The sequence below is a fragment of the Danio rerio genome, chromosome 5, assembly GCF_052040795.2.
Source record: "Danio rerio strain M-AB ecotype USA chromosome 5, GRCz13ab, whole genome shotgun sequence".
NCBI classification, from domain to species: domain Eukaryota; kingdom Metazoa; phylum Chordata; class Actinopteri; order Cypriniformes; family Danionidae; genus Danio; species Danio rerio.
Window position 1 is genome coordinate 21,313,464 of NC_141025.1, and position 22,400 is coordinate 21,335,863.

Consider the following 22,400-nt stretch of genomic DNA (forward strand, 5'->3'; position numbering starts at 1 on the left):
GCGTGATTCGTGTATCGGGGGCTCGTCCGTTTAATTTTTCTAGGTGGCGCTGTCGAGTCATTTTGCCACACCCACTTCCGAGACCCATATCAACCTGCTATTTACACCGCGTTTGGTGTGTGTGCATATTTTCATGAGTTTTCGGGCATGTTTAGACCCTCAAAAGTGCCCCGATAGGGGGCGGAATAATAATAATAATAATAATATTAAAGCTGCAAGCAGCGATGATAGGGACCTCGCACCTGGGCTCACCGCTGCCCGGTAGCCTCAGGATGACAGAGAACAGCGAACAATAATGTTTTAAGCCGATATATATAAAGAAGCCGAGAAAATCACAGATTTATGCCAAACTTCCTCCTGTCAGCAGGTGGCGCTATGACTGTGACTCAAGATTGGTATGTAGATGTCTTCAGGAGAGGAATCTCATCAACCATGTGAATTTTCAGGCAGGTCGGACGTTGTTTGGCTGAGTTATAAGTCAAACTTCCTGTTGCCAGCAGGTGGCGCTTTGACTGTCTTAATGTTGGTATGTTGATGTCTTTAGAAGAGGATTTTAATCAATCATGTGAATTTTCAGGCAGATTAGATATTGTGGGGCTGAGTTGGTAGCAAAACTACCTTCAGCCAGCAGGTGGCACTATGCCAGACTCAATATTGTTATGTGGATGTGTTCAGGAGAGGACTTTTATCCACTATGTTAAGTTTCACGCTGATCGGACATTGTGTGGTTGAGTTATAAGCCAAAATTCCTTCCGTCACTAGGTGGCGCTATGACTGACTAATATTGCATGTATATGTGTTCAGGAGAGGACTTTTATCAACCATGTGGAGTTTCAGGCAGATCAGACATTGTGTGGTTGAGTTATAAGGACTTCTTGTTCCATGGCGAAGCGTTGAGGTTTGTCATGCCACAACGGACACGCCTTTCTGCGAAAACTCTAGATTTTCGCAATATATCATCGCTAGAGCTTTCAGATGACACCACCCAAATTTGGTGCTGATACTATAAAATTTGTGAGAGAAGTTTGTGACAGTGTAAAACATGTAATTTCCTGCGGCCAGCAGGTGGCGCTATATCTGTATCTAGATATCGGCATGTAAACGTGTTTAGGTCAGGACTCTTATCAAACGTGTGAATTTTGAGGCAGGTAGGATAAAGCATGCCTGAGTTATAACGACTTCCTGTTTTGTGGCGAATCGTCAAAGTTTGCGAGGCCGCCACGGACACGCCCATCGACGAAAACTCTAAAGCTTCGCAATTTAACATCACCAAGGCTTTAAGATGACAAAACCCAATTTTGGTGTCAATCAGATAAAATCCCTAGGAGGAGTTCGTTCAAATACAATGGCAAAAACGACTTTTTCGCCACAGGAAGTTAAAAATATCCGACTTCCTGTTGGGTTTGAGATATGGCTCCAAGAGACTTTTTCGTATGTTTTGGCGTGTTTGAGGTGTGTGCCAAATTTTGTGCATGTGCGTGATTCGTAGATCGGGGGCTTGTCCGTTTAATTTTTATAGGTGGCGCTGTCGAGTCATTTTGCCACGCCCACTTCAATATTGTCATGTGGATGTGTTCAGAACAGGACTTTAATCAACCATGTGAAGTTTCAGGCAGATCAGACATTGTGTGGTTGAGTTATAAGGACTTCCTGTTCCACGGCGAAGCGTTGAGGTTTGTCATGCTGCCACAGACACGCCCCTCTGCGAAAACTCTAGATCTTCACAATATATCATCGCTAGGGCTTTCAGATAACACCACCCAAATTTGGTGCTGATACGAAAAAATTCGTGTGAGGAGTTTGTTACACCGTAAAACTTGTTATTTCCTGTGGCCAGCAGATGGCGCTATAACTGTATCTGGATATGGGCATGTAAACTTGTTCAGGTCAGGACTCTTATCAAACGTGTGAATTTTGAGGCAGATCGGATAATGCATGCCTGAGTTATAACGACTTCCTGTTTTGTGGCGAATCGTCAAAGTTTGCGAGGTCGCCACGGACACGCCCATCGACGAAAACTCTAAAGCTTCGCAATTTAACATCGCCAAGGCCTTTAGATGACAAAACCCAATTTTGGTGTCGATCGGATAAAATCCCTAGGAGGAGTTCGTTAAAATACAACGCCTGGAAATGGCAAAAACGCCACTTTTTCGCCGCAGGAAGTTAAAAATATCCGACTTCCTGTTGGGTTTGAGATATGGCTCCAAGAGACTTTTTCGTATGTTTTGGCGTGTTTGAGGTGTGTGCCAATTTTCGTGCATGTGCGTGATTCGTGGATCGGGGGCTCGTCGATTTAATTTTTCTAGGTGGCGCTGTCGAGTCATTTTGCCACGCCCACTTCCGAAGCCCATAACAAACGTAAATTTTCGCCACTTCTGAGGTGTGTGCAAAGTTTTGTGAGTTTTCGGGCATGTTTAGCCCCTCAAAACTGCGATTCATTACGCGGAAGAAGTCGGAAGAATAATAATAATAAACGGAGCAATTCCAATAGGGCCTTGCACCGTTCGGTGCTCGGTCCCTAATAATAATTAAAGCTGCAAGCAGCGATGATAGGGACCTCGCACCCGGGCTCACCTCCGCCCGTTGGCCTCAGGATGACAGAGAACAGCGATCAATATTAATTTAAGCCGAATTTTATAAAGAACCTGAGAAAATCACACATTTATGCCAAACGTTCTCTTGTCAGCAGGTGGCGCTATGACTGTGACTCAAGATTTGCATGTAGATGCCTTCAGTAGAGGAATCTTATCAACCATGTGAATTTTCAGCCAGATCGGACATTGTTTGGCTGAGTTATATGTAATTTCCTGTTGCCAGCAGGTGGCGCTATGACTGTCGCTCAATATTGCAATGTAGATGTCTTCAGGAGAGGAATTTAATCAACCATGTTAAGTTTCAGGCAGATCAGAGATCGTGTGGCTGAGTTATAAGCCAAAATACCTTCTGCCAGCAGGTGGCGCTATGACAGACTCAATATAATTATGTAGATGTGCTTAGGAGAGGACTTTCATCAACCATGTGAAGTTTCAGGCAGATCGGACATTGTGTGGCCAAGTTACAAGCCAAACTACCTTCTGCCAGCAGGTGGCGCTATGACAGACTCAATATTGTTATGTGGATGTGTTCAGGAGAGGAATATGATCAACCTTGTGAAGTTTCGGGCAGATCGGACATTGTGTGGTTGAGTTATAAGCATTTCCTGTTCCATGGCGAAGTGTTGAGGTTTGTCATGCCGCCATGGACACGCCCTTCTGCAAAATCTCTAGATCTTTACAATATATCATCGCTAGAGCTTTCAAATAACATCACTCAAATTTGGTGCTGATATAATAAAGTTTGCGGAAGGAATATATTACAATGTAAAACATGTAATTTCCTGTGGCCAGCAGGTGGCGCTATAACTGTATCTGGATATCAGCATATAAACGTATTCAGGTCAGGACTGTTATCAAATGTGTGAATTTTGAGGCAGATCGGATAATGCATGCCTGAGTTATAACGACTTCCTGTTTTGTAGCGAATCGTCAAAGTTTGCAAGGCCGCCACAGACACGCCCATCGACGAAAACTCTAAAGCTTCGCAATTTAACATTGCCAAGGCCTTTAGATGACAAAACCTAATTTTGGTGTCAATCGGATAAAAACCCTAGGAGGAGTTCGTTAAAATACAACGCCTGGAAATGGCAAAAATGCCACTTTTTCGCCGCAGGAAGTTAAAAATATCCGACTTCCTGTTGGGTTTGAGATATGGCTCCAAGAGACTTTTTCGTATGTTTTGGCATGTTTGAGGTGTGTGCCAATTTTCGTGCATGTGCATGATTCGTATATCGGGGGCTCGTCCGATTAATTTTTGTAGGTGGCGCTGTAGAGTCATTTTGCCACGCCCACTTAAATATTGTTATGAAGATGTGTTCAGGAGAGGACTTTTATCAACCTTGTGAAGTTTCAGGCAGATCACACATTGTGTGGTTGAGTTATAAGGACTTCCTGTTCCATGGCGAAGCGTTGAGGTTTGTCATGCCGCCACGGACACGCCCCTCTGTGAAAACTCTAGATCTTCACAATATATCATCGCTAGAGCTTTCAGATAACACCACTCAAATTTGGTGCTGATACGATAAAATTTGTGGGAGGAGTTTGTGACACTGTAAAACATGTCATTTCCTGTGGCCAGCAGGTGGCGCTAAAACTGTATCTGGATATCGGCATGTAAACGTGTTCAGGTCAGGACTCTTATCAAACGTGTGAATTTTGAGGCAGATCGGATAATGCATGTCTGAGTTATAACGACTTCCTCTTTTGTGGCGAATCGTCAAAATTTACGAGGCCGCCACGGACACGCCCATCGACGAAAACTCTAAAGCTTCGCAATTTAACATCGCCAAGGCCTTTAGATGACAAAACCCAATTTTGGTGTCGATCGGATAAAATCTCTAGGAGGAGTTCGTTAAAGTACAACGCCTGGAAATGGCAAAAACGCCACTTTTTCGCCGCAGGAAGTCAAAAATATCCAACTTCCTGTTGGGTTTAAGATATGGCTCCAAGAGACTTTTTCGTATGTTTTGGTGTGTTTGAGGTGTGTGCCAATTTTCGTGCATGTGCGTGATTCGTGGATCGGGGGCTCGTCGATTTAATTTTTCTAGGTGGCGCTGTCGAGTCATTTTGCCACGCCCACTTCCGAAGCCCATAACAAACGTAAATTTTCGCCACTTCTGAGGCGTGTGCAAAGTTTAGTGAGTTTTCGGGCATGTTTAGCCCCTCAAAACTGCGATTCATTCCGCGGAAGAAGTCGGAAGAATAATAATAATAAACGGAGCAATTCCAATAGGGCCTTGCACCGTTCGGTGCTCGGTCCCTAATAATAATAATAACAAGCAGCAATGATAGGGACCTCGCACCCAGGCTCACCGCCGCCCGGTAGCCTCAGGATAACAGAGAACAGCGAACAATATTAATTTCAGCCGATATATATAAAGAACCTGAGAAAAATCACAGATTTATGCAAAACTTCCTCCTGTCAGCAGGTGGCGCTATAACTGTGACTCAAGATCGGCATGTAGATGTCTTTAGGAGAGGCATCTCATCTAACCTGTGAATTTTCAGGCAGATCGGACATTGTTTGGCTGAGTTATAAGCCAAACTACCTTCTGCTATCAGGTGGCGCTATGACTGTGACTCAATATTGTTATGTGAATGTGTTCAGGGGAGGACTTTTATCAACCATGTGAAGTTTCAGGCTGATCGGACTTTGTGTGGTTGAGTTATGAGGACTTCCTGTTCCATGGCGAAGCGTTGAGGTTTGTCATGCTGCCACAGACACGCCCTTCTGTGAAAATTTCAGACCCTAACAAAATGTAATTGCTAGAACTTTCAGATAACAACCAACCAAACTTGGAGCTGATACGAAAAATTTTGTGGGAGGAGTTTATTACTCTGTAAATCATGACATTTCTTGTGGCCAGCAGGTGGCGCTGTAACTGTATCTGGATATTGCCATGTAAATGTGTTCAGGTCAGGACTCTTATTAAACATGTGAATTTTGAGGCAGATTAGATAATGCATGCCTGAGTTATAATGACTTCCGATTTTGTGGCGAATCGTCAAAGTTTGCGAGGCCGCCATGGACACGCCCATTGACAAAAACTCTAAAGCTTAACAATTTAACATCGCCAAGGCCTTTAGATGACAAAACCTAATTTTGGTGTCGATCAGATAAAATCCCTAGGAGGAGTTCGTTAAAATACAACGCCTGGAAATGGCAAAAATGCCACTTATTTGCCGCAGGAAGTAAAAAATATCCGACTTCTTGTTGGGTTTGAGATATGGCTCCAAGAGACTTTTTCGTATGTTTTGGCGTGGTTGAGGTGTGTGCCAATTTTCGTGCATGTGCGTGATTCGTAGATCAGGGGCTCGTCCGTTTAATTTTTATAGGTGGCGCTGTCGAGTCATTTTGCCACGCCCACTTCACTATTGTTATGGGGATGTGTTCGGGAAAGGACTTTTATCAAGCATGTGAAGTTTTAGGCTGATCGGACTTGGTGTGGTTGAGTTATAAGGACTTCCTGTTCCATGGCGAAGCGTTGAGGTTTGTCATGCCGCCACAGACACGCCCCTCTGCGAAAACTCTAGATCTTCACAATATATCATCGCTAGAGCTTTCAGATAACACCACTCAAATTTGGTGCTGGTACAATAAAGTTTGTGGGAGGAGTTTGTCACACTGTAAAACATGTCATTTCCTGTGGCCAGCAGGTGGCGCTATAACTGTATCTGGATAGTGGCATGTAAACGTGTTCAGGTCAGGACGCTTATCAAGCGTGTGAATTTTGAGGCAGATCGGATAATGTATCACTGAGTTATAATGACTTCCTGTTTTGTGGCGAATCGTCAAAGTTTGCGAAGCCGCCACGGACACACCCATCGACGAAAACTCTAAAGCTTCGCAATTTAACATCGCCAAGGCCTTTAGATGACAAAACCTAATTTTGGTGTTGATCGGATAAAATCCCTAGGAGAAGTTCGTTAAAATACAACGCCTGGAAATGGCAAAAATGCCACTTTTTCGCTGCAGGAAGTTAAAAATATCTGACTTCCTGTTGGATTTGAGATATGGCTCCAAGAGACTTTTTCGTATGTTTTGGCATGTTTGAGGTGTGTGCCAATTTTCGTGCATGTGCGTGATTCGTGGATCGGGGGCTCGTCCGTTTAATTTTTCTAGGTGGCGCTGTCGAGTCATTTTGCCACGCCCACTTCCGAGACCCATAATAAACGTAAATTTTCGCCACTTCTGAGGCGTGTGCAAAGTTCCGTGAGTTTTCGGGCATGTTTAGCCCCTCAAAACCGCGATTCATTCCGGAAAAGAATAATAATAATAATAATAATAATAATAAACGGAGCAATTCCAATAGGGCCTTGCACCGTTCGGTGCTCGGTCCCTAAAAAAACGGAGCAATTCCAATAGGGCCTACGCACCGTTTCGGTGCTCGGTCCCTAATAAACGGAGCAATTCCAATAGGGCCTACGCACCGTTTCGGTGCTCGGTCCCTAATTAAAGCTGCAAGCAGCGATGATAGGGACCTCGCACCCGGGCTCACCGCCGCCCGGTGACCTTACGATGACAGAGAACAGCGAACAATAATAATTTAAGCCGATATATAAAAAAAAATCTAAGGAAATCACAGATTTATGGCAAACTTCCTCCTGTCAGCAGGTGGCGCTATAACTGTGACTCAAGATTGGCATGTAGATGTCTTCAGGAGAGGAATTTAATCAACCATGTGAAGTTTCAGGCAGATTAGACATTGTGTGGCTGTGTTATAAGCCAAACTACCTTCTGCCAGCAGGTGGCGTAATGACAGATTCAAAATTGTTATGTGGATGTGTTCAGTAGAGGACTTTTATCAACCATGTGAAGTTTTAGGCAGATCGGACATTGTATGGTTGAGTTATAAGGACTTCCTGTTCCATGGCGAAGCGTTGAGGTTTGTCATGCCGCCACGGATACGCCCCTCCGCGAAAACTCTAGATCTTTACAAAATATCACCACTAGAGCTTTCAGATAACACCACCCAATTTTAGTGCTGATACGATAAAATTTGTGGGAAGAGTTTGTTACAGTGTAAAACATGTCATTTCCTGTGGCCAGCAGGTGGCGCTATAACTGTATCTGGATATCGGCATGTAAACTTGTTCAGGTCAGGACTCTAATCAAGCCTGTGAATTTTGAGACAGATCGCATAATGCATGCTTGAGTTATAACGACTGCCTGTTTTGTGGCGAATAGTCAAAGTTTGCGAGGCCGCCACGGACACGCCCATCTATAAAAACTCAAAAGCTTCGCAATTTAACATCGCCAAGGCCTTTAGATGACAAAACCCAATTTTGGTGTCGATTGGATAAAATCCCTAGGAGGAGTTCGTTAAAATACAACGCCTGGAAATGGCAAAAACACCACTTTTTTACAGCAGGAAGTTAAAAATATCTGACTTCCTGTTGGGTTTGAGATATGGCTCCAAGAGACTTTTTCGTATGTTTTGGCGTGTTTGAGGTGTGTGCCAATTTTCGTGCATGTGTGTGATTCATATATCAGGGGCTCGTCCGATTAATTTTGGTAGGTGGCGCTGTCGAGTCTATTAGCCACGCCCACTTCAATATTGTTATGTGGATGTGTTCAGGAGAGGACTTTTATCAACCATGTGAAGTTTCAGGCAGATCGGACATTGTGTGGTTGAGTTATAAAGCCTTCCTGGTCAATGGCGAAGCGTTGAGGTTTGTCATGCCGCCACGGACACACCCCTCTCCGAAAACTCTAGATCTTCACAATATATCATCGCTAGAGCTTTTAGATAACACTACCCAATTTTGGTGCTGATACGATAAAATTTGTGGGAGGAGTTTGTTACTCTGTAAAACATGTCAATTCCTGTGGCCAGCAGGTGGCGCTATAACTATATCTGGATATCAGCATGTAAACGTGTTCAGGTTAGGACTGTTATCAAATGTGTGAATTTTTAGGCAGATCGGATAATGCATGCCTGAGTTATAACGACTTCCTGTTTTGTGGCAAATCGTCAAAGTTTGCGAGGCCGCCATGGACACGCCCATCGACGAAAACTCTAAAGCTTCGCAATTTAACATTGCCAAGGCCTTTAGATGACAAAACCCAATTTTGGTGTCGATCGGATAAAATCCCTAGGAGGAGTTCGTTAAAATACAACGCCTGGAAATGGCAAAAACGCCACTTTTTCGCCGCAGGAAGTTAAAAGTATCCGACTTCCTGTTGGGTTTGAGATATGGCTCCAAGAGACTTTTTCGTATGTTTTGGCATGTTTAAGGTGTGTGCCAATTTTCGTGCATGTGCGTAATTCGTAGATCGGGGGCTTGTCCGTTTAATTTTTCTAGGTGGCGCTGTCGAGTCATTTTGCCACACCCACTTCCGAGACCCATAATAAACGTAAATTTTCGCCACTTCTGAGGTGTGTGCAAAGTTCCGTGAGTTTTCGGTTATGTTTAGCCCCTCAAAATCGCGATTCATTCCGGAAAAGAATAATAATAATTAAAGCTGCAAGCAGCGATGATAGGGACCTCGCACCCGGGCTCACAGCCGCCCGGTGGCATCAGGATGACAGAGAACAGCGAACAGTAATAATTTAAGCCGATATATTAAAAATATCTGAGAAAATCACAGATTTATGCCAAACTTCCTCCTGTCAGCAAGTGGCGCTATAACTGTGACTCATGATTGGCATGTAGATGTCTTCAGGAGAGGAAACTTATCAACCATGTGAAGTTTCAGGCAGATCAGACATTGTGTGGTTGAGTTATAATAACTTCCTGTTCCATTGCGAATCGTTGAGGTTTGTCATGCCACCACAGACACGCCCCTCAGCAAAAACTCTAGATCTTCACAATATATCATCGCTAGAGCTTTCAGATGACACCACTCTATTTTGGTGCTGATACGGGAAAGTTTGTGGAAGGAGTTTGTTACAGTGTCAAACATGTCATTTCCTGTGGCCAGCAGGTGGCGCTATAACTGTAACTGGATATCGGCACGTAAACCTGTTCAGGTCAGGACTGTTATTAAATGTGTGAATTTTGAGGCAGATCGAATATTGCATGCCTGATTTATAATGACTTCCTGTTTTGTGGCGAATCATCAACGTTTGCGAGGCCGCCACGGACACGCCCATCGATGAAAACTCTAAAGCTTCGCAATTTAACATCACAAAGGCTTTAAGACGACAAAACCCAATTTTGGTGTCAATCAGATAAAATCCCTAGGAGGAGTTCGTTAAAATACAACGCCTAGAAATGGCAAAAGAGCCACTTTTTCGCCGCAGGAAGTTAAAAATATCCGACTTCCTGTTGGGTTTGAGATATGGCTCCAAGAGACTTTTTCATATGTTTTGGCATGTTTGAGGTGTGTGCCAATTTTCGTGCATGTGCGTGATTTGTAGATCGGGGGCTCGTCCGTTTAATTTTTATAGGTGGCGCTGTCGAGTCGTTTTGCCACGCCCACTTCAATATTGTTATGTGGATGTGTTCAGGAGAGGACGTTTATCAACCATGTGAAGTTTCAGGCTGATTGGACATTTTGTGGTTGAGTTATAAGGACTTCCTGTTCCATGGCGAAGCGTTGAGGTTTGTCATGCCGCCACGGACACGCCCCTCTGTGAAAACTCTAGATCTTCACAATATATCATCACAAGAGCTTTCAGATGCCGCCACCCAATTTTGGTGCTGATACGATAAATTTTGTGGGAGGAGTTTGTTACTCCGTAAATCATGTCATTTCCTGTGGCCAGCAGGTGGCGCTATAACTGTATCTGGATATCGGCATGTAAATGTGTTCAGGTCAGGACTGTTATCAAGCGTGTGAATTTTGAGGCAGATCGAGTAATGCATGCCTGAGTTATAACGGCTTCCTGTTTCGTGGCGAATCGTCAAAGTTTGCGAGGCCGCCACGGACACGCCCATCGACGAAAACTCTAATCCTTCGCAATTTAACATCGCCAAGGCCTTTAGATGACAAAAGCCAATTTTGGTGTCGATCGGATAAAATCCCTAGGAGGAGTTCGTTAAAATACAACGCCTGGAAATGGCAAAAGAGCCACTTTTTCGCCGCAGGAAGTTAAAAATATCCGACTTCCTGTTGGGTTTGAGATATGGCTCCAAGAGACTTTTTCGTATGTTTTGGTGTGTTTGAGGTGTGTGCCAATTTTCGTGCATGTGCGTGATTCGTATATCGAGGGCTCGTCAGTTTAATTTTTCTAGGTGGCGCTGTCGAGTCATTTTGCCACGCCCACTTCCGAAGCCCATAATAAACGTAAATTTTCGCCACTTTTGAGGCGTGTGCAAAGTTGCGTGAGTTTTTGGGCATGTTTAGCCCCTCAAAACCGCGATTCATTCCGGAGGAGAATAATAATAATAATAATTAAAGCTGCAAGCAGCGATGATAGGGACCTCGCACCCGGGCTCACCGCCGCCCGGTGACCTTACGATGACAAAGAACAGCGAACAATAATAATTTAAGCCAATATATTTTTAAAAATCAAAGAAAATCACAGATTTATGCCAAATTTCCTCCTGTCAGCAGGTGGCGCCATAACTGTGACTCAAGATTGGCATGTAGATGTCAACCGGAGAGTAATCTTATCAACCATGTGAAGTTTCAGGCACATGGGACATTGTGTGGCTGAGTTATAAGCCAAACTACCTACTGCCAGCAGGTGGCGTTATGACTGACTCAATATTGTTATGGGGATGTGTTCAGGAGCGGACTTTTATCAACCATGTGAAGTTTCAGGTAGATCAGAGATTGTGTTAAAAGACAAACTACATTCTGCCAGCAGGTGGCGCTATTAAAGACTCAATATTATTATATAGATGTGCTCTGGAGAGGACTTTCATCAACCATGTGACATTTTAGAAAGATCTGACATTGTGTGGCCCAGTTACAAGCCAAACTTCCTTCTGCCAGCAGGTGGAGCTATGACTATGACTCAATATTATTATGTAGATGTGCTCAGGGGAGGACTTTCATCAACCATGTAAAGTTTCAGGCAGATCGGACATTGTGTGGCCGAGTTATAAGCCAAACTACCTTCCGCCAGCAGGTGGCGCTATGACTGACTCAATATTGTTATGTAGATGTGTTCAGGAGAGGACTTTTATCAATCATGTGAAGTTTCAGGCAGATCAGACATTGTGTGGTTGAGTTATAAGGACTTCCTTTTTCATGGCGAAGCGTTGAGGTTTGTCATGCCACCACAGACAAGCCCCTCTGCAAAAACTCTAGATCTTCACAATATATCATCGCTTGACCTTTCAGATACACAACCAACCAAATTTGGTGCTAATATGAAAAAAATTGTGGGATGAGTTTATTATTTTGTAAATCATGACATTTTCTGTGGCCAGCAGGTGGCGCTATAACTGTATCTGGATATTGGCATGTAAACGTGTTCAGGTCAGGACTCTTATTAAACATGTGAATTTTGAGGCAGATCGGATGATGCATGCCTGAGTTATAATGACTTCCGGTTTTGTGGCGAATCGTTAAAGTTTGCGAGGCCGCCACGGACACGCCCATCGACAAAACCTCTAAAGCTTCGCAATTTAACATCGCCAAGGCCTTTCGATGACAAAACCCAATTTTGGTGTCGATAGGATAAAATCCCTAGGAGGAGTTCGTTAAGATTCAAAGCCTGGAAATGGCAAAAATGCCACTTATTTGCCGCAGGAAGTTAAAAATATCCAACTTCCTGTTGGGTTTGAGATATGGCTCCAAGAGACTTTTTTGTATGTTTTGGCATGTTTAAGGTGTGTGCCAATTTTCGTGCATGTGCGTGATTCGTAGATCAGGGGCTCGTCCGTTTAATTTTTCTAGGTGGCGCTGTCGAGTCATTTTGCCACGCCCACTTCAATATTGTTATGGGGATGTGTTCAGGAGAGGACTTTTATCAACCATGTGAAGTTTCAGGCAGATCGGACATTGTGTGGTTGAGTTATAAGGACTTCCTGTTCCATGGCGAAGCGTTGAGGTTTGTCATGCCGCCACGGACACGCCCCTCTCCGAAAACTCTAGATCTTCACAATATATCATCGCTAGGGCTTTCAGATAACACAACCCAAATTTGGTGCTGATACGAAAAAATTTGTGGGAGGAGTTTGTTACGATGTAAAACATGTCATTTCCTGTGGCCAGCAGGTGGCGCTATAACTGTATCTGGATATCGGCATGTAAACGTGTTCATGTCAGGACTGTTATCAAACGTGTGAATTTTGAGGCAGATCGGATAATGCATGCCTGAGTTATAACGACTTCCTGTTTTGTGGCGAATCGTCAAAGTTTGCGAGGCCGCCACGGACACGCCCATCGACGAAAACTCTAAAGCTTCGCAATTTAACATCGCCAAGGCCTTTAGATGTCAAAACCCAATTTTGGTGTCGATCGGATAAAATCCCTAGGAGGAGTTCGTTAAAATACAACGCCTGGAAATGGCAAAAACGCCACTTTTTCGCCGCAGAAAGTAAAAAATATCCGACTTCCTGTTGGGTTTGAGATATGGCTCCAAGAGACTTTTTCGTATGTTTTGGCATGTTTGAGGTGTGTGCCAATTTTCGTGCATGTGCGTGATTCGTGGATCGGGGGCTCGTCCGTTTAATTTTTCTAGGTGGCGCTGTCGAGTAATTTTGCCACGCCCACTTCCGAAGCCCTTAACAAACGTAAATTTTCGCCACTTCTGAGGCGTGTGCAAAGTTGCGTGAGTTTTCGGGCATGTTTAGCCCCTCAAAATCGCGATTCATTCCGGAGGAGAATAATAATAATAATAATAATAATAATAATAATAATAAACGGAGCAATTCCAATAGGGCCTACGCACCGTTTCGGTGCTCGGTCCCTAATTAAAGCTGCAAGCAGCGATGATAGGGACCTCGCACCCGGGCTCACCGCCGCCCGGTGACCTTACGATGGCAGAGAACAGCGAACAATAATAATTTAAGCCAATATATAAAAAAAATCTAAGAAACTCACAAATTTATGCCAAACTTCCTCCTGTCAGCAGGTGGCGCTATACCTGTGACTTGAGATTGGCATGTAGATGTCTTCCGGAGAGGAATCTTATCAACCATGTGAAGTTTCAGGCACATGGGACATTGTGTGGCTGAGTTATAAGCCAAACTACCTTCTGCCAGCAGGTGGCGTTATGACTGACTCAATATTGTTTTGTGGATGTGTTCAGGAGCGGACTTTTATTAACCATGTGAAGTTTCAGGCAGATCAGAGATTGTGTTTTAAGACAAACTACATTCTGCCAGCAGGTGGCGCTATTACAGACTCAATATTATCATGTAGATGTGTTTAGGAGAGGACTTTCATCAACCATGTGACATTTTAGGCAGATCTGACATTGTGTGGCTGAGTTACAAGCCAAAATTCCTTCTGACAGCAGGTGGCGCTATGACTCTGACTCAATATTACTATGTAGATGTGCTCAAGAGAGGACTTTCATCAACCATGTGAAGTTTCAGGCAGATCAGACATTGTGTGGTTGAGTTATAAGAAATTCCTGTTCCATGGCGAAGCGTTAAGGTTTGTCATGCCACCACAGACACGCCCCTCTGCAAAAACTCTAGATCTTTACAATATGTCATCGCTAGAGCTTTCAGATGACACCACTCTATTTTGGTGCTGATACGGGAAAGTTTGTGGGAGGAGTTTGTTATAGTGTCAAACATGTCATTTCCTGTGGCCAGCAGGTGACGCTATAACTGTAACTGGATATCGGCACGTAAACCTGATCAGGTCAGGACTGTTATTAAACGTGTGAATTTTGAGGCAGATCGAATAATGCATCCCTGAGTTATAAAGACTTCCTGTTTTTTGGCGAATCATCAAAGTTTGCAAGGCCGCCACGGACACGCCCATCGACAAAAACTCTAAAGCTTTGCAATTTAACATCGCCAAGGCTTTAAGATGACAAAACCCAATCTTGGTGTTTATCAGATAAAATCCCTAGGAGGAGTTCGTTAAAATACAACGCCTGAAAATGGCAAAAGCGCCACTTTTTTGCCACAGGAAGTTAAAAATATCCGACTTCCTGTTGGGTTTGAGATTTGGCTCCAAGAGACTTTTTCGTATGTTTTGGCATGTTTGAGGTGTGTGCCAATTTTTGTGCATGTGCGTGATTCGTAGATCGGGGGCTCGTCCGTTTAATTTTTCTAGGTGGCGCTGTCGAGTCATTTTGCCACGCCCACTTCAATATTGTTATGTGGATGTGTTCAAGAGATGACGTTTATCAACCATGTGAAGTTTCAGGCAGATCAGACATTGTGTGGTTGTGTTATAAGGACTTCCTGTTCCATGGCGAAGCGTTGAGGTTTGTCAAACCGCCACGGACACACCCCTCTGCGAAAACTCTAGATCTTCACAATATAACATCGCTAGAGCTTTCAGATAACACCACTCAATTTTGGTGTTGATACGAAAAAATTTGTGGGAGGAGTTTATAACTCCGTAAATCATGTCATTTCCTGTGGCCAGCAGGTGGCGCTGTAACTGTATCTGGATATTGGCATGTAAACGTGTTCAGGTCAGGACGCTTATCAAGCGTGTGAATTTTGAGGCAGATCTGATAATGCATGCCTGAGTTATAACGACTTCCTGTTTTGTGGCGAATCGTCAAAGTTTGCGAGGCCGCCACGGACACGCCCATCGACGAAAACTCTAAAGCTTCGCAATTTAACATCGCCAAGGCCTTTAGATGACAAAACCCAATTTTGGTGTTGATCGGATAAAATCCCTAGGAGGAGTTCGTTAAAATACAACGCCTGGAAATGGCAAAAACGCCACTTTTTCGCCGCAGGAAGTTAAAAATATCCGACTTCCTGTTGGGTTTGAGATTTGGCTCCAAGAGACTTTTTCGTATGTTTTGGCATGTTTGAGGTGTGTGCCAATTTTCGTGCATGTGCGTGATTCATGGATCGGGGGCTCGTCCGTTTAATTTTTCTAGGTGGCGCTGTCGAGTCATTTTGCCACGCCCACTTCCGAAGCCCATAATAAACGTAAATTTTCGCCACTTCTGAGGCGTGTGCAAAGTTGCGTGAGTTTTCGGGCATGTTTAGCCCCTCAAAACCGCGATTCATTCCGGAGGAGAATAATAATAATAATAATAATAATAATAATAATAATAATAAACGGAGCAATTCCAATAGGGCCTACGCACCGTTTCGGTGCTCGGTCCCTAATAATAATAATTAAAGCTGCAAGCAGCGATGATAGGGACCTCGCACCCGGGCTCACCACCGCCCAGTGGCCTCAGGATGACAGAAAACAGCGAACAATAATAATTTAAGCCGATATATATAAAGAACCTGAGAAAATGGAACATTCATGCCAAACTTCCTCTTGTCAGCAGGTGGCGCTATGACTGTGACTCAAGATTTGCATGTAGATGCCTTCGGTAGAAGAATCTTATCAATCATGTGAATTTTTAGCCAGATCGGACATTGTTTAGCTGAGTTATATGTAATTTCCTGTTGCCAGCAGGTGGCGCTATGACTGTGACTCGATATTGGCATGTAGATGTCTTCAGAAGAGGATTTTAATAAACCATGTAAATTTTCAGGCTGGTCAGACTTTGTGTGGCTGAGTTATAAGCCAAACTACCTTCTGCCAGCAGGTGGCGCCATGACTGACTCAATATAATTATGTAGATGTGCTTAGGAGAGGACTTTCATCAACCATGTGAAGTTTCAGGCAGATCGGACATTGTGTGGCCGAGTTACAAGCCAAACTACCTTCTGCCAGCAGGTGGCGCTATGACAGACTCAATATTGTTATGTGGATGTGTTCAGGAGAGGAATATGATCAACCTTGTGACGTTTCAGGCAGATCGGACATTGTGTGGTTGAGTTATACGCATTTCCTGTTCCATGGCGAATTGTTGAGGTTTGTCATGCCGCCACGGACACGCCCTTCTGCAAAATCTCTAGATCTTTACAATATATCATCGCTAGAGCTTTCAAATAACATCACTCATATTTGGTGCTTATATAATAAAGTTTGAGGAAGGAGTATATTACAATGTAAAACATGTCATTTCCTGTGGCCAGCAGGTGGCGATATAACTCTATCTGGATATCAGCATATAAACGTATTCAGGTCAGGACTGTTATCAAATGTGTGAATTTTGAGGCAGATCTGATAATGCAAGCCTGAGTTATAATGAGTTCCTATTTTGTGGCGAATCGTCAAAGTTTGCAAGGCCGCCACAGACACGCCCATCGACGAAAACTCTAAAGCTTCGCAATTTAACATCGCCAAGGCCTTTAGATGACAAAACCCAATTTTGGTGTCGATCGGATAAAAACCCTAGGAGGAGTTCGTTAAAATACAACGCCTGGAAATGGCAAAAATGCCACTTTTTCGCCGCAGGAAGTTAAAAATAACCGACTTCCTGTTGGGTTTGAGATATGGCTCCAAGAGACTTTTTCGTATGTTTTGGCATGTTTGAGGTGTGTGCCAATTTTCGTGCATGTGCGTGATTCGTGGATCAGGGGCTCGTCCGTTTAATTTTTGTAGGTGGCGCTGTCGAGTCATTTTGCCACGCCCACTTCATTATTGTTATGAAGATGTATTCAGGAGAGGACTTTTATCAACCTTGTGAAGTTTCAGGCAGATCGCACATTGTACGGTTGAGTTATAAGGACTTCCTGTTCCATAGCGAAGCGTTGAGGTTTGTCATGTCGCCATGGACACGCCCCTCTGCGAAAACTCTAGATCTTCACAATATAACATCGCTAGGGCTTTCAGATAACACAACCCAAATTTGGTGCTGATACGATAAAATTTGTGGGAGAAGTTTGTCACAATGTAAAACATGTCATTTCCTGTGGCCAGCAGGTGGCGCTATAACTGTATCTGGACATCGGCATGTAAACGTGTTCAGGTCAGGACTCTTATCAAGCGTGTGAATTTTGAGGCAGATCGGATAATGCATGCCTGAGTTATAACGACTTCCTGTTTTGTGGCGAATCGTCAAACTTTGCGAGGCCGCCACAGACACGCCCATCGACGAAAACTCTAAAGCTTCGCAATTTAACATCGCCAAGGCCTTTAGATGACAAAACCCAATTTTGGTGTTTATCAGATAAAATCCCTAGGAGGAGTTCGTTAAAATACAACGCCTGGAAATGGCAAAAACGCCACTTTTTCGCCGCAGGAAGTCAAAAATATCTAACTTCCTGTTGGGTTTGAGATATGGCTCCAAGAGACTTTTTCGTATGTTTTGGCATGTTTGAGGAGTGTGCCAATTTTCGTGCATGTGCGTGATTCGTGGATCGGGGGCTCGTCCGTTTAAATTTTCTAGGTGGCGCTGTCGAGTCATTTTGCCACACCTCTTTCCGAGACCCATAATAAACGTAAATTTTCGCCACTTCTGAGGCGTGTGCGAAGTTTTGTGAGTTTTCGGGCATGTTTAGCCCCTCAAAACCGCGATTCATTCCGCGGAAGAAGAAGAAGAAGAAGAAGAAGAATTAAAGCTGCAAGCAGCGATGATAGGGACCTCGCACCCGGGCTCACCGCCGCCCGGTGACCCTACGATGACAGAGAACAGCGAACAATAATAATTTAAGCCAATATATTTAAAAAATCTAAGAAAATCACATATTTATGCCAAACTTCCTCCTGTCAGCAGGTGGCGCTATAACTGTGACTCAAGATTGGCATGTAGATGTCTTCCAGAGAAGAATCTTATCAACCATGTGAAGTTTCAGGCACATGGGACATTGTGTGGCTGAGTTATCAGGCAAACTACCTTCTGCCAGCAGGTGGCGTTATGACTGACTCAATATTGTTATGTGGATGTGTTCAGGAGTGGACTTTTATCAACCATGTGAAGTTTCAGGCAGATCAGAGATTGTGTGGAGATTGTGTTATAAGACAAACTACCTTCTTCCAGCAGGTGGCGCTATTAAAGACTCAATATTATTATATAGATGTGCTAAGGCGAGGACTTTTATCAACCATGTGAGATTTTAGGCAGATCTGACATTGTATGGCCGAGTTACAAGCCAAACTTCCTTCTGCCAGCAGGTGGCGCTATGACTCAATATTATTATGTAGATGTGCTCAGGAGAGGACGTTTATCAATCATGTGAAGTTTCAGGCAGATCAGACATTGTGTGGTTCAGTTATAATAACTTCCTGTTCCATGGCGAAGCGTTGAGGTTTGTCATGCCGCCACAGACACGCCCCTCTGCAAAAACTCTAGATCTTCACAATATATCATCGCTAGAGCTTTCAGATGACACCACTCTATTTTGGTGCTGATACGGGAAAGTTTGTGGAAGGAGTTTGTTACTGTGTCAAACATGTCATTTCCTGTGGCCAGCAGGTGGCGCTATAACTGTAACTGGATATCGGCACGTAAACGTGTTCAGGTCAGGACTGCTATAAAATGTGTGAATTTTGAGGCAGATCGAATATTCCATGCCTGAGTTATAACAACTTCCTGTTTTGTGGTGAATCAAAGTTTGCGAGGCCGCCACGGACACGCCCATCGATGAAAACTCTAAAGCTTCGCAATTTAACATCACCAAGGCTTTAAGATGACAAAACCCAATTTTGGTGTCGATCGGATAAAATTCCTAGGAGGAGTTCGTTAAAATACAACGCCTGAAAATGGCAAAAGCGCCACTTTTTCGCCACAGGAAGTTAAAAATATCCAACTTCCTGTTGGGTTTGAGATATGGCTCCAAGAGACTTTTTCGTATGTTTTGCCATGTTTGAGGTGTGTGCCAATTTTTGTGCATGTGCGTGATTCGTAGATCGGGGGCTTGTCCGTTTAATTTTTCTAGGTGGCGCTGTCGAGTCATTTTGCCACGCCCACTTCAATATTGTTATGTGGATGTGTTCAAGAGATGACGTTTATCAACCATGTGAAGTTTCAGGCAGATCGGACATTGTGTGGTTGAGTTATAAGGACTTCCTGTTCCATGGCGAAGCGTTGAGGTTTGTCATACCGCCACGGACACGCCCCTCTGCGAAAACTCTAGATCTTCACAATATATCATCGCTAGAGCTTTCAGATAACACCACCCAATTTTGCTGCTTATACGATAAAATTTGTGGGAGGAGTTTATTACTCCGTAAATCATGTCATTTCCTGTGGCCAGCAGGTGGCGCTATAACTGTATCTGGATATCGGCATGTAAACGTGTTCAGGTCAGGACTGTTATCAAAGGTGTGAATTTTGAGGCAGATCGGATATTGCATGCCTGAGTTATAACGACTTCCTGTTTAGTGGCGAATCGTCAAAGTTTGTGAGGCCCCCACGGACACGCCCATCGGCGAAAACTCTAAAGCTTCGCAATTTAACATCGCCAAGGCCTTTAGATGACAAAATCTGATTTTGGTGTCGATCGAATAAAATCCCTAGGAGGAGTTCGTTAAAATACAACGCCTGGAAATGGCAAAATTGCCACTTTTTCACCGCAGGAAGTTAAAAATATCCGACTTCCTCTTGGGTTTGAGATATGGCTCCAAGAGACTTTTTCGTATGGTTTGGTGTGTTTGAGGTGTGTGCCAATTTTGGTGCATGTGCGTGATTCGTGTATCGGGGGCTCGTCCGTTTAATTTTTCTAGGTGGCGCTGTCGAGTCATTTTGCCACACCCACTTCCGAGACCCATATCAACCTGCTATTTACACCGCGTTTGGTGTGTGTGCATATTTTCATGAGTTTTCGGGCATGTTTAGACCCTCAAAAGTGCCCCGATAGGGGGCGGAATAATAATAATAATAATAATTAAAGCTGCAAGCAGCGATGATAGGGACCTCGCACCCGGGCTCACCGCCGCCCGGTGGCCTCAGGATTACAGAGAACAGCGAACAGTAATAATTTAAGCCATTTTATTTAAAAAATCTGAGAAAATCACAGATTTATGCCAAACCTCCTCCTCTCAGCAGGTGGCGCTATGACTGTGACTCAAGATTGGCATGTAGATGTCACCAGGAGAGGAATCTTATCAACCATGTGAAGTTTCAGGCAGATCGAACATTGTTTAGCTGAGTTATAAGCCAAACTGCCTTTTGTCAGCAGGTGGCGCTATGACAGACTCAATGTTGTTATGTAGATGTGTTCAGGAGAGGACTTTTATCAACCATGTGAACTTTCAGGCAGATCGGACTTTGTGTGGTTGAGTTATAATGCAAACTACCATCTGCCAGCAGGTGGCGCTATAACTGTGACTTAAGATTGGCATGTAGATGCCATCAGTAATGGAATTTAATCAACCATGTGAAGTTTCAGGCAGATCGGATGTTGTTTGGCTGAGTTATAAGCCTATCTACCTTCTGCCAGCAGGTGGCGTTATGACTGACTCATTACTGTTTTGCGGATGTGTTCAGAAGAGGACTTTTATCAATCATGTGAAGTTTCAGGCTGATCGGACATTGTGTGGTTGAGTTATGAGGACTTGCTGTTCCATGGCGAAGCGTTGAGGTTTGTCATGCCGCCACGGACACGCCCCTCAGCAAAAACTCTAGATCTTGACAATATATCATCACTTAAGCTTTCAGATAACAACCCACCAAATTTGGTGCTGATACGAAAAAATTTGTGGGAGGAGTTTATTACTCTGTAAATCATGACATTTCCTGTGGCCAGCAGGTGGCGCTATAACTGTATCTGGATATCGGCATGTAAACGTGTTCTAGTCTGGACTCTTTTTAAACATGTGAATTTTGAGGCAGATCTGATAATGCATGCCTGAGTTATAGTGACTTCCTGTTTTGTGGCGAATTGTCAAAGTTTGCGAGGCCGCCACGGACACGCCCATCGACGAAAACTCTAAAGCTTCGCAATTTAACATCGCCAAGGCCTTTAGATGACAAAACCCAATTTTGGTGTCGATCAGATAAAATCCCTAGGAGGAGTTCGTTAAAATACAACGCCTGGAAATGGCAAAAATGCCACTTTTTCGCCGCAGGAAGTTAAAAATATCTGACTTCCTGTTGGGTTTGAGATATGGCTCCAAGAGACTTTTTGGTATGTTTTGGCATGTTTGAGGTGTGTGCCAATTTTCGTGCATGTGCGTGATTCGTGGATCGGGGGCTCGTCCGTTTAATTTTTCTAGGTGGCGCTGTCGAGTCATTTTGCCACGCCCACTTCCGAGACCCATATCAACCTGCTATTTACACCGCGTTTGGTGTGTGTGCAAATTTTCATGAGTTTTCGGGCATGTTTAGACCCTCAAAAGTGCCCCGATAGGGGGCGGAATAATAATAATAATAATAAATTAAAGCTGCAAGCAGCGATGATAGGGACCTCGCACCCGGGCTCACAGCCGCCCGGTGGCATCAGGATGACAGAGAACAGCGAACAGTAATAATTTAAGCCGATATATTAAAAATATCTGAGAAAATCACAGATTTATGCCAAACTTCCTCCTGTCAGCAAGTGGCGCTATAACTGTGACTCATGATTGGCATGTAGATGTCTTCAGGAGAGGAAACTTATCAACCATGTGAAGTTTCAGGCAGATCAGACATTGTGTGGTTGAGTTATAATAACTTCCTGTTCCATTGCGAATCGTTGAGGTTTGTCATGCCACCACAGACACGCCCCTCAGCAAAAACTCTAGATCTTCACAATATATCATCGCTAGAGCTTTCAGATGACACCACTCTATTTTGGTGCTGATACGGGAAAGTTTGTGGAAGGAGTTTGTTACAGTGTCAAACATGTCATTTCCTGTGGCCAGCAGGTGGCGCTATAACTGTAACTGGATATCGGCACGTAAACCTGTTCAGGTCAGGACTGTTATTAAATGTGTGAATTTTGAGGCAGATCGAATATTGCATGCCTGATTTATAATGACTTCCTGTTTTGTGG

General features: G+C 43.8%; 1 protein-coding gene across 1 annotated transcript in view; it reads left to right on the top strand.

Moving 5' to 3' along the window:
* The window catches only part of sgsm1a (small G protein signaling modulator 1a), a 766,057-nt gene that overhangs the window by 360,641 nt on the left and 383,016 nt on the right, over positions 1-22,400 (top strand). The window lies entirely within an intron of this gene.